We start from the raw sequence: 9,588 nt of genomic DNA, 5'->3' as shown, positions 1-9,588 counted from the left end.
TACATATACATATACATATACATATACATATACATATACATATACATATACATATACATAGGCAGCTAGATGGTATAATGAATAGAGTATCAAGCCTGGAGTCAAGAAGACTTGAATTCAAATCTGACCTCACACACTTCCTAGCTGTGTAACCCTGGGTGTCACCCTAATCCCATTTGTCTCAGTTTTCCTATCTGTAAAATGATCTGGAGAATAAAATGGCAAACTGCTCCAGTATTTTGCCAAGAAAACCCCAAGTGGGGTCATGAAGAGATAGACATGACTAAATATATATATATATATATATGTGTGTGTGTGTGTGTGTGTGTGTGTGTGTATGTGTATGTATGTGTACCTATATGTATATGTGTGTGCGTATAAACAACTAAAATTATAATTACATAATTCTATAATATATGGATATCATATATAAATATACTTATATAAAACATGTGGTATATAAACATATGTTTATATATATTTATATAGTACATGCAAATGTCTCTGGGCATGTATGCATATATGTATATATACGTGTGTGTACATGCACACATATATACCCTTTCTACTTGGTCACATAGCCCAAGGGTTAACTAATTATAACCAATGTCTATCATAGTCCATGGGTAGCTGAGGGCAGAATTCAAACAGAAATACAACATATAAATATATTATGCATAAACATATTTATGTGCTATATTTACATGTGAATTTATATATTAAATAACATTACATATAAATATATTGATATGCAAATATATTTAAAGCATCTGACTCGGTAGAACAATATGTATCTTTGAATGTTCTAGAACAAAAAGGCCTCTCATTTATATGCTAAGAGGATTCCATGTTTGGTGCAACCACACATATAATGTGGTACAGTGACCATCTTGCCCAGCAAGCTAAGTATGAAGCGGGTATGCTTGTGAGACGTCTTCACTTGGGTCAGAGAACACAGCATGCGGAGTCCATACTGAAGGAAAATCTCTACTCGATGGTGACGTCCTCCAGATTATCTTTGTCAATGACATTAGATTGAATGCACTAAGCTCCAGAATGCTTCCTACCATAGCATGGGGTTAGATGGCCAGCCTCAGTGAAATTAGTACAGCCCCGGCGCAGTAGATATAGTACCACATTAGAAGTCAGGAAGACTTGGGTTCAAATCCCATCTCTTATGCCCATTAGCTGTGTGACCATGGATAAGTCATTTAGAGTTCTCCCAGTCTGTTTCCCAATTTCTCATGTAAAATGGGAATACTAATACCTGCAGTATCTGACATTGCTGTTGTAAAGCCCAAATAAGATAATATCTGCAAAGCACTTGGCCAATTGACTTGGTAACTTTGTAAACTCAACATATTTTACCTAGTATTTACACAGCGCTTCAAGGTTTGCAAAGCAGTTCATAAATATTTTATTTTATTACAATTCTGGGAGGTAATTGCTATTATTTTCCCCACTGTACAGTTGAGTAAACTCAAGTACACAGAAGTTATATGATGTTCCCTGGGTCACACAGCTAGGACTGTCTGGGGCTAGATTTGAACTCAGGTCTTCCTCACTCTAGGTCCAGCTCTCTAACCACTTGTGCCACCAACTGCCTCTATGGTATATAAATATCAGCTGGCATCACCATGACTTAATTGAATTTATTTCTTCTGTTGAATTGACACCAGCTTTGTCTCATAAGACAAAAAGTTCATTTTTAATACCCGTATCTGCTGGTATTGCATGGTTGTGAGACATAAAATGTTGTGGTCTCCAAAGAATTAAAATTCAGCATCACTCAGCAGGCCAAGGGAAGGGTAAGATGAGTACGATTGAGCTGTATCACATGATCAAAAAATAAGGGCCTCCAAAGAAGAATTGATATAAAGAATATCTCCAAACCAACATGGAATTGAAAGACAGGATGGGCTGGGCTGGTCACATGCAAGAACCAGGGATATGCAGTAGAGAGCCACTGGTTTCCTCACAATTTCTGGAGGAAATGAGGAAATTTAGCAGTATATTGAGTCGACCTCCTGTGGCAACCTCATGGGAAGACATGGGCAAAAGTGGCAGAGGATGAGCTGCTGGAGATGGACTGTGGTCTACATCTTGAAGGGGAATCACAGGTCTGCAGGAATATTTGGGTACCTTGGTCAAACATTGCTAACGAACAGTACGCCGGGTCTAGAGGAAGAGAATAGGCTGGCCTATGTTTGTAAAAGACCACATAGCTTTTATTGATGTCAACCACCCCCCCCAACCCTACTCTTCGTGAACTGGTTATGTAGAAAAAAAGAGAGGGAATTGGTGGATGTTTGGAACGTCACACTGGTGCCCATGGGTTAGCAAAAGTCCTAAAAAAAAGTTTTTAGTTACATTAGATGTGGACAAAAAAAACAAAAACAAAAAAAAAAAACACCACATTTATGACATACTTCCTTATGTGCTAAGCACGGTGCTAAATCCTTCGGGTGCAAACAGCCATTGCCACTTCCCTTTGAGGGCATTCACCAACCACTCTTAATGATCCACTCTAGAATTTTCCCAGGAACCATAGTTCAGGTAGATCATTGGCCTATACTTTGCAGGCTCTGTTCTCTTCCATTTGTGGAATCATGGAATTTGCCCTCCTTCAATCTCCCATTTTCCATGACATTGGCTCAGCCATCATGTCTACCAGCTCTTTCAGTGCCTAAGGGTGTAGTTTATATGGGCCAGATGAATTTAATTCATCAAGGGGACCCTAATGTTCTCTTCCTGTCTTCTTATTTATTACTCTAACTATCTCTTCATTTCTTGCCTCTGTTATTTTTGTTTTGGCATTTTCAGTGTTAAGGTCAATCTTCTTGGCAGGAAAACAAAACAGAAACAGAATAAAAAATTGAGTAGCTCTGCCTTTTCTTGGTTGTCAATGAGAATGGTCTCATCCACCCCAAACAAAAGTCTTATCCGGTCTTTGAGACTCCTTTTCTTCCAGTATAACAACAAAAAATAACAGCAAAACCCAGCAAAACAAAAAAGAATTTTAGTTTTGTTCTCCTTATCCTATCTCACCAATCTTAGCTCATTCAAAACCTGATTTCAAATCCTGGTTCTTTCACATCCTATCTTCCTGATGCTGGGAAAGTCACTTCACCTTCCTGAGCCTTAATTCTCTCAATTGTAAAACAAGGAGAATAGACTCTGAGTTATGAGAACCCTCCCAACTCTAAATCTTTGATTCGATGACAGAAGGATATTGATTTATCCTAGGGCCCTTTCTAATTGGACTCATTGAAAAAGATAAGAATGAGACAAAAATAATGACAATTACAGTTCACCGTGAAAATTTCAAACTGTTCTTCTCACCACCTGCCTTTGGGACAGGCAGGTGCAAGATATATTATCCCTTATAACACATGGAAAAACTGAGGCTTAAAGCTGTTAAGGGATTTCATTAGGAACCAATTGAGTTAACATCAGTCAGAAACAGGATTCAAACTCCAGTCTTTCGAATCCAAGCCTAGGGGTCTTTCCACACCATTGTAACTCTACTCAAATTGAAAACCCTGGTTCCTTTCTGCCACATTTACCGGAGAGTAACTTAGAGGGTTTGTTTTTCTCTTTCCCCATGAGCTTCATCCTCAATGCTGCTGATTCTTTTTTTAATGTATCAAGGTCATTTAAGATTCAAATTCTTTCCTAGAAATGCTAGCTGCCTCCTAATGGGTTGGGTTCCAAATTGGTGGTGGGGGAAGGTGGGAAGAGGAAGCTTTGAAATCAGCCATGTGTTTAAAAAAAATCTATCCCAGATCTTGAAATGGGCATTTATCCCTTCACTTACTTTCTTAGTTCATTAATTGACTGTCATTTCCATTTATGAGCTCTTTAACATACATCTGGTGTGTGTGTGTGTGTGTGTGTGTGTGTGTGTGTGTACTGCTTAAAGTTCCTTGGTTATTTGAATTAAAAATCTCTACAGGATGTCATGCACAGCAGAGAACATGCCAAAAGGCAGCAGGACAATTATCTTTGCCTTTCAAAATCTGCCCTAAAAAGGAGCCAAATCCTGAGCTTCAGTGGAATGCATGCATGTGGGACTCCAAGAAGGCCAAGCTGGGCCCACCCAAACACTTCTAAAAGAGACTGAGACACAGCTCTGATCCATCCTGCTGTGGAGAGAAGTGAAACACAGAGCTCATGGGACCAAGTGACTGTGAAATTAGATTAATTCAATCAAATAAGATTGGTCTGTAAGGTGGTTGGCAAAACAAAGTTACATAAATGTTAGTTGCTATTATTATTATTAATAACTCAGTGACCAGGCTATAACTCCATCTTGAACACCAGATGGCTATGTGTAGGACATACATATTCATATTCAGACTGCTGAATGGAAAGAGGCTTTAGAAGTCATTTATTCAGATTTTACCAGTGAGAAAAATTAAGCTGGAGGAAGTCACATGACTTATCCAAGGTCACACAGCTAACAAGTGGTAGAACCTGGATTTGAACCAAGATGTTGGGATTCCAAATCCTCCCCTCCCTTTGCCTTTCCTCCCTTCCCTTCTTTTTTCTTTCCTTCTCCTCACTTTTTTTCCATTCCCCTTCCCATTCTCCTTTCCTTTCCCCTTCCCTTCCCTTTCCTTCCCTTCCTTTTCTTCCCTTTCTCTTCTCATCAGTTTTGATGGCCAGCTTGGACAGAAGAACCCAGCTCTTGAGATGATACTGCTCTTTTCCTTTTCCCTTGAGCCTCTAAGCAGAAATCGGGAGAGGGGGAGGGGATTTCTCTGCCCTCCTCACTGCTGTGGTCCACATTAGCCATGGGCAGCAGTGTCACATGGTAGATAAAGCATTGGGATTGGCATCAGGAAGAGCTGGGTTTGAATCCTGTGGCAGCATTCACTAAGTGTGTGACTCTTGGAAAAAAGACAGACTTCCCGAGCTTGGAATCTTCTTCACCTTAGCACAGAGCCTAGAGCATAGAAGGCACTTACTAAATGCTTGCTCCCACCCCTTTCCCTCCCTGCACCTGCCAGGATTGTTGTAAGAACCAAATTATACCAGGTACGGAATGTCCTTCACACCCTGAGCCCTGCCCACCTTTCCAGCCTCCACCCCATCATGCCACTCCAGTGGCGCTAACCTGTGCTGGGGGAGGGCAGCAAAGAGGCCAGACCCCTGGCATTTTCACTAGGTGTCCCCCACTCCTGGAATGATTTCCCCTCATTTCTTCCTCCTACTTCCCTCGTTTCCTCCAAGTCCCCGCCAAAATCCCATCTCATATGGGGAATGTTTCTGGATTTCCCTTAATGCAAGTGCTTTCCTTTTCTTGAGTATATCCACCTTCTTCAATAACAACTACCACAACAAGGGCCAGGCACTGTACTAAGCATTTTACATATATTATCTCTGATCCTTACAACCACACCGGGAGGGAGGCACAATCATCCCTATTTTACAAATGAGGAAACTGAGGCAAACAGCGGGTAGGTCATTTGCCCAGGGTCACACAGCTAATAAGCATCTGAGCCTGGACTTGAATTCAGGTCTTCTTTATTCCAGACCCAAGGCTCTATTCACCACCTAGCTCCCTCTGTACATATCTTGTTTGTATGTGTAGTTGTTTGCACTGTCTCCCCATTAGACTGTTAGCCGTGAGGGCAGGAAGAGTATTTTTGCCTCCCTTCATAACCCTGGCACTCAGCACAGTGCCTGGCACATAGCAGGTGTTCAGTAAATGCTTGGTGACTGGCTGAAAGTTTTAAAATGCTTTATAAATATGAGCTTCTATTACTAGTGATCAGTGATAGCTTTGGAGAAAACCTCCAGATGAATGGATGAGATTGGCAAACAGAATGCCAAGAGCTTAGAAGTGAAAGAGAAGAAAAGAGGTAATGGGTGGAGAGGGCTTTTTCAAGGAATTCCTTTGAGAAGACAGATACAGGCTTTTCAATCTTTTCACAACCTAGTCCCAACCTCCCTTTCAAGTCAAATCAATAAGCATATATCAATATATCATATCAATAAGCATGGTCTTTCCAGTCACATTCTACATGTGTCCTCCCCCTACACTCTATGCCCTAGCCCCAATGTTGGCTTGCTGTTCTTCTCAAGGCATTTCATGTCTCATCTCTGTATTTCTGCATTGCCTACCCCACCCCATTCCCATGCCCTAAATACAATCCCTTCTTACTCTAATTTCCAACAATGCCACCTCCCACGTGAGTCCTCTTCTAGTCCCCCTAACCCCTAGCTGGTAATGCTTCCCTCCTGACATTACCTGATATCTGGTTCTTAGGACATTTTAAAATGTTTTTCTATACACGAATGTCATCTCCTCCATTAAAATCTAAGCACCTGGAGGACAGGAAGTTTCACTTCTCTCTTTGTATCCCCAGCACCAATGCCTGACGCAATGTAGATGATTAATGAACATTGTTGATTGATTAATCAGTACTCTAAAAATGAAGAATTGGAAATAGGGATGGTGCTCTTTGGTAAGAAGAGATTCTTGAGCATGAAGATGTCTATATTTGGGGCCATGACTAAAATCTTTCAGCTTCTGTTCATCTTTCATCGTAAAAAAAAAAAAAGGAGGCTCCTGAGTGAAGACAATGATTTAGGGGCATTCCCAAACAGGGGAAATCCTTCTGAGCAGAGCATAGAAAATCGAGAGCGCCTCAATCCTTCACTAGTCACAGACAGAGGAATCCCCCTAAGTTTCCATGACCAATGAGGGGAGATAACATTCATTCATTCTGACCCACGTAAGCATTTAGAGGTTTGTAAGAGTTAGGGCTGGAAGAGATGTTAGGGGTTATCTAGTCCAACACAACCTCCTTCTATTTTTACAAATAAGGAAATGGAGATGTCAGCAGACAAGTGACTTGTTCAAGGTCCCACATTGCCTGAGGTAGTAACTGGATGAAATAGGGCTTGAATCCAAATCTTCTCATTCTAAGCCTAGTGTAATTTTCACCAAACCATGCAGCCACATGATACTGGAAGAAATGGAAAGCAATGAAACTAAAGGCTGGGGCAACACAATCATATTTGCATAATCTAGGTCATCAGAGGTCATGGGACAATAGATACAGCCCTGAGAGGAGATTCAGAGATCATTCCAGCCAATCACCTCATTTTATATAGGAGTAAATTGAGGACAAGGAAGGGGAACCAGTTAGTCATCCAAGGTCAACCAGGCAGATGGTGTCAAGGCCTGGAATTTTAATCTGGGCCCTTTAAATCCCAAGGAATCTTTCTTTCAACTACACCTTGCTGTCACCCTTCCTACTTTTTTGAGAAACCTAAATGGAAAACTTTGAGAAATGAATTTTTTTTTTAGAATGGTAACTATGTTAAAAGAAAAGCAATCATCTTACAAATCATATGATATGGAATCATATCAATGAAAGCTATTTCAATATTGGGAATATCATTACCCAATATTCTCTCTATTGGTAGTGACATGGCCCAATGGATGGAGCTCTGAGCCTGGAGTCAAGAAGACCTGGGTTCAAATCCAGCTTCTGATACTCATAAGCTGCCTGACCCTGGGTGAATCACTTAACCTCTGCCTCAATTTTCTTGACTGTAAAATAAAGATAAAAGCACCTACTTCCCAGGATTGTTATGATCAAATGAGACAATATTTGTAAAGTGTTCAGCACAGTGCCTGGCACACGGTAGGCACTACACAAGTTCTAGCTATTATTATTGTGAACACAAATCATTATTATTATATTCCTACTTACTATCAGTGTCCTGGGAGATTTCTGAAACGTAATTTTTGGAAGAGTAAATCATGCATGAGATTAGAGCCATCTTTGCCTTATTGCTTTGCTTCTGATTCTTTGTATACTAGCCATGCTCTTGTCCATCTCCAATGACTAGGATTATGAAGGTGAACCGTTTTTATCACTGGAGACTGAACCTGTGATCTCAATGCTTTGGGGAATGGCCAGGTAAGGAAAGTCCCTTTACCACTGTAAGTTGGCACTTTCTGTGCAATTTATAGTCTTCAAAATTATCTGGAACACTGAGGTGTTGAGTCATATAGCTAGTCGATATGAGAAGTGGGTCAGCAAATCCGGTCTTCCTGACTTCAAGGATGGTTCTCTAGCTACCAAATCATCTTGCCTTTCCAATGGTGAAATTTAAAAAGCAGCACTCACAGCCAAGACAACTGCTCAAAACAGTGATAACAGGTATTCTTTCCTTATAGAAAGCAAGCTGTTTGAAGGCAGGGAGTGTTTCATTTTGCTTTTATTTCTTCAGAACCCAACACAATGCCTGGCACATAGTCAACATTTAATCAATTGACTGAATAATTGAAACTTTACTATCCCCAATGACCAGTAAGTTCCAGGTATTCAATAAATGCTTATTCATTCATTCCTGCTTCCATTCATTAATTAGCACTGATGAACATAACACAATATTAGGATAAACAGATTACTATGTTGACTTCCATTTCTGTGTTACTCAAGAACTAAAATACATAATAATTTTGGGAAAAAAATAAAAATTCAATTGTAGAAACAAATTCTTATATTCAACTTTATTTCAATCATTTCAAACTTGAGTACTACAGGAAAATGAAAAGGACTTGTGATCACCGCATTGATGAAATGGTGCTCTCAAAAAGAATGAGAGTCACACCGAGTGTGTCTCCCCAAGTTCTTAACCTTCATGCTTCTAGGGCTGGGCTTTCTCTGCAGCCCCTCACCCATGACTGTGTACCTTATGGATCCATGCACATGGAGGACATAAAATACATGTCAAACAAAATAAAGCAAGTTATTAAGTAGAACAAAGTCCTAAATCTTGGGGGAAGTCAACAGATAAACAGAGTATAACAGTAGGAAAGTCTAAATACACACAACATAATTCATAGTTAAACTAAGCCTGATCTTGGACTGTATTTCACTAACTCCTCCTGAAGTCTGGTCAGTGAAAGTTGGGTAAATCTTCCTGACATTGCTAACTTAGCAGAAATATGGGCAGCCAAAAAGGAGACCTCCAGCTTTGGCTGGAATGAAGAGAGGAGGAGGAGGTGAACACAGATCTGCTTCCAGACTAGATACAGGCAGTTGTAATAATTTGAGATATTTCATTCCTTAATAAAACATTTTAATGTTTTCCAATGCTTGAGATCCCTTAATAGGAAACTATATCCTGGGTAAATGAACTTCTTTAAGACTATGGGATCTATTGGAAAGAAGCAGGAAACCTGTATTCAAGTTTCAGCTCTGGGTGACATTTACAAAGTCACATGGCCTCCCTAGGTCCCAGTTTACTCTTTTGCAAAATGAATAAGTTAAGACTACATGTCCTCCAAGGTTCCCTCTAGTTCTATTTTGGACTTTATGAAGAATTCTTGCATTTTTCTTCATACTCAAATGTACTAATAATGATTAGTCTTTCATTTTAAGTGATTGGGTTTTCAAGTGTGAATTGAGCATGACAGAATAATTTTAACTATGAAAATTTTGAAATCACAGTGAAAAAATGATCACTGATTTTATTCCTTCCCTTCCACCTCATGCAAAACAGCTGAAAATAGTTTATATTCTAAAAGCTACGAAGGGATGCAGGTGAAGACAGAAGACT

General features: G+C 39.9%; 1 protein-coding gene across 1 annotated transcript in view; it reads right to left on the bottom strand.

The window, feature by feature from the left end:
* The window catches only part of ERC2 (ELKS/RAB6-interacting/CAST family member 2), an 888,684-nt gene that overhangs the window by 252,592 nt on the left and 626,504 nt on the right, over positions 1-9,588 (bottom strand). The window lies entirely within an intron of this gene.

This window comes from Vombatus ursinus, unplaced genomic scaffold (genome assembly GCF_900497805.2).
Source record: "Vombatus ursinus unplaced genomic scaffold, bare-nosed wombat genome assembly UNPS02014817.1, whole genome shotgun sequence".
NCBI lineage: Eukaryota > Metazoa > Chordata > Mammalia > Diprotodontia > Vombatidae > Vombatus > Vombatus ursinus.
The sequence above is the reverse complement of the archived record's forward strand: the minus strand, read 5'-3'. Positions and strand labels throughout refer to the sequence as shown.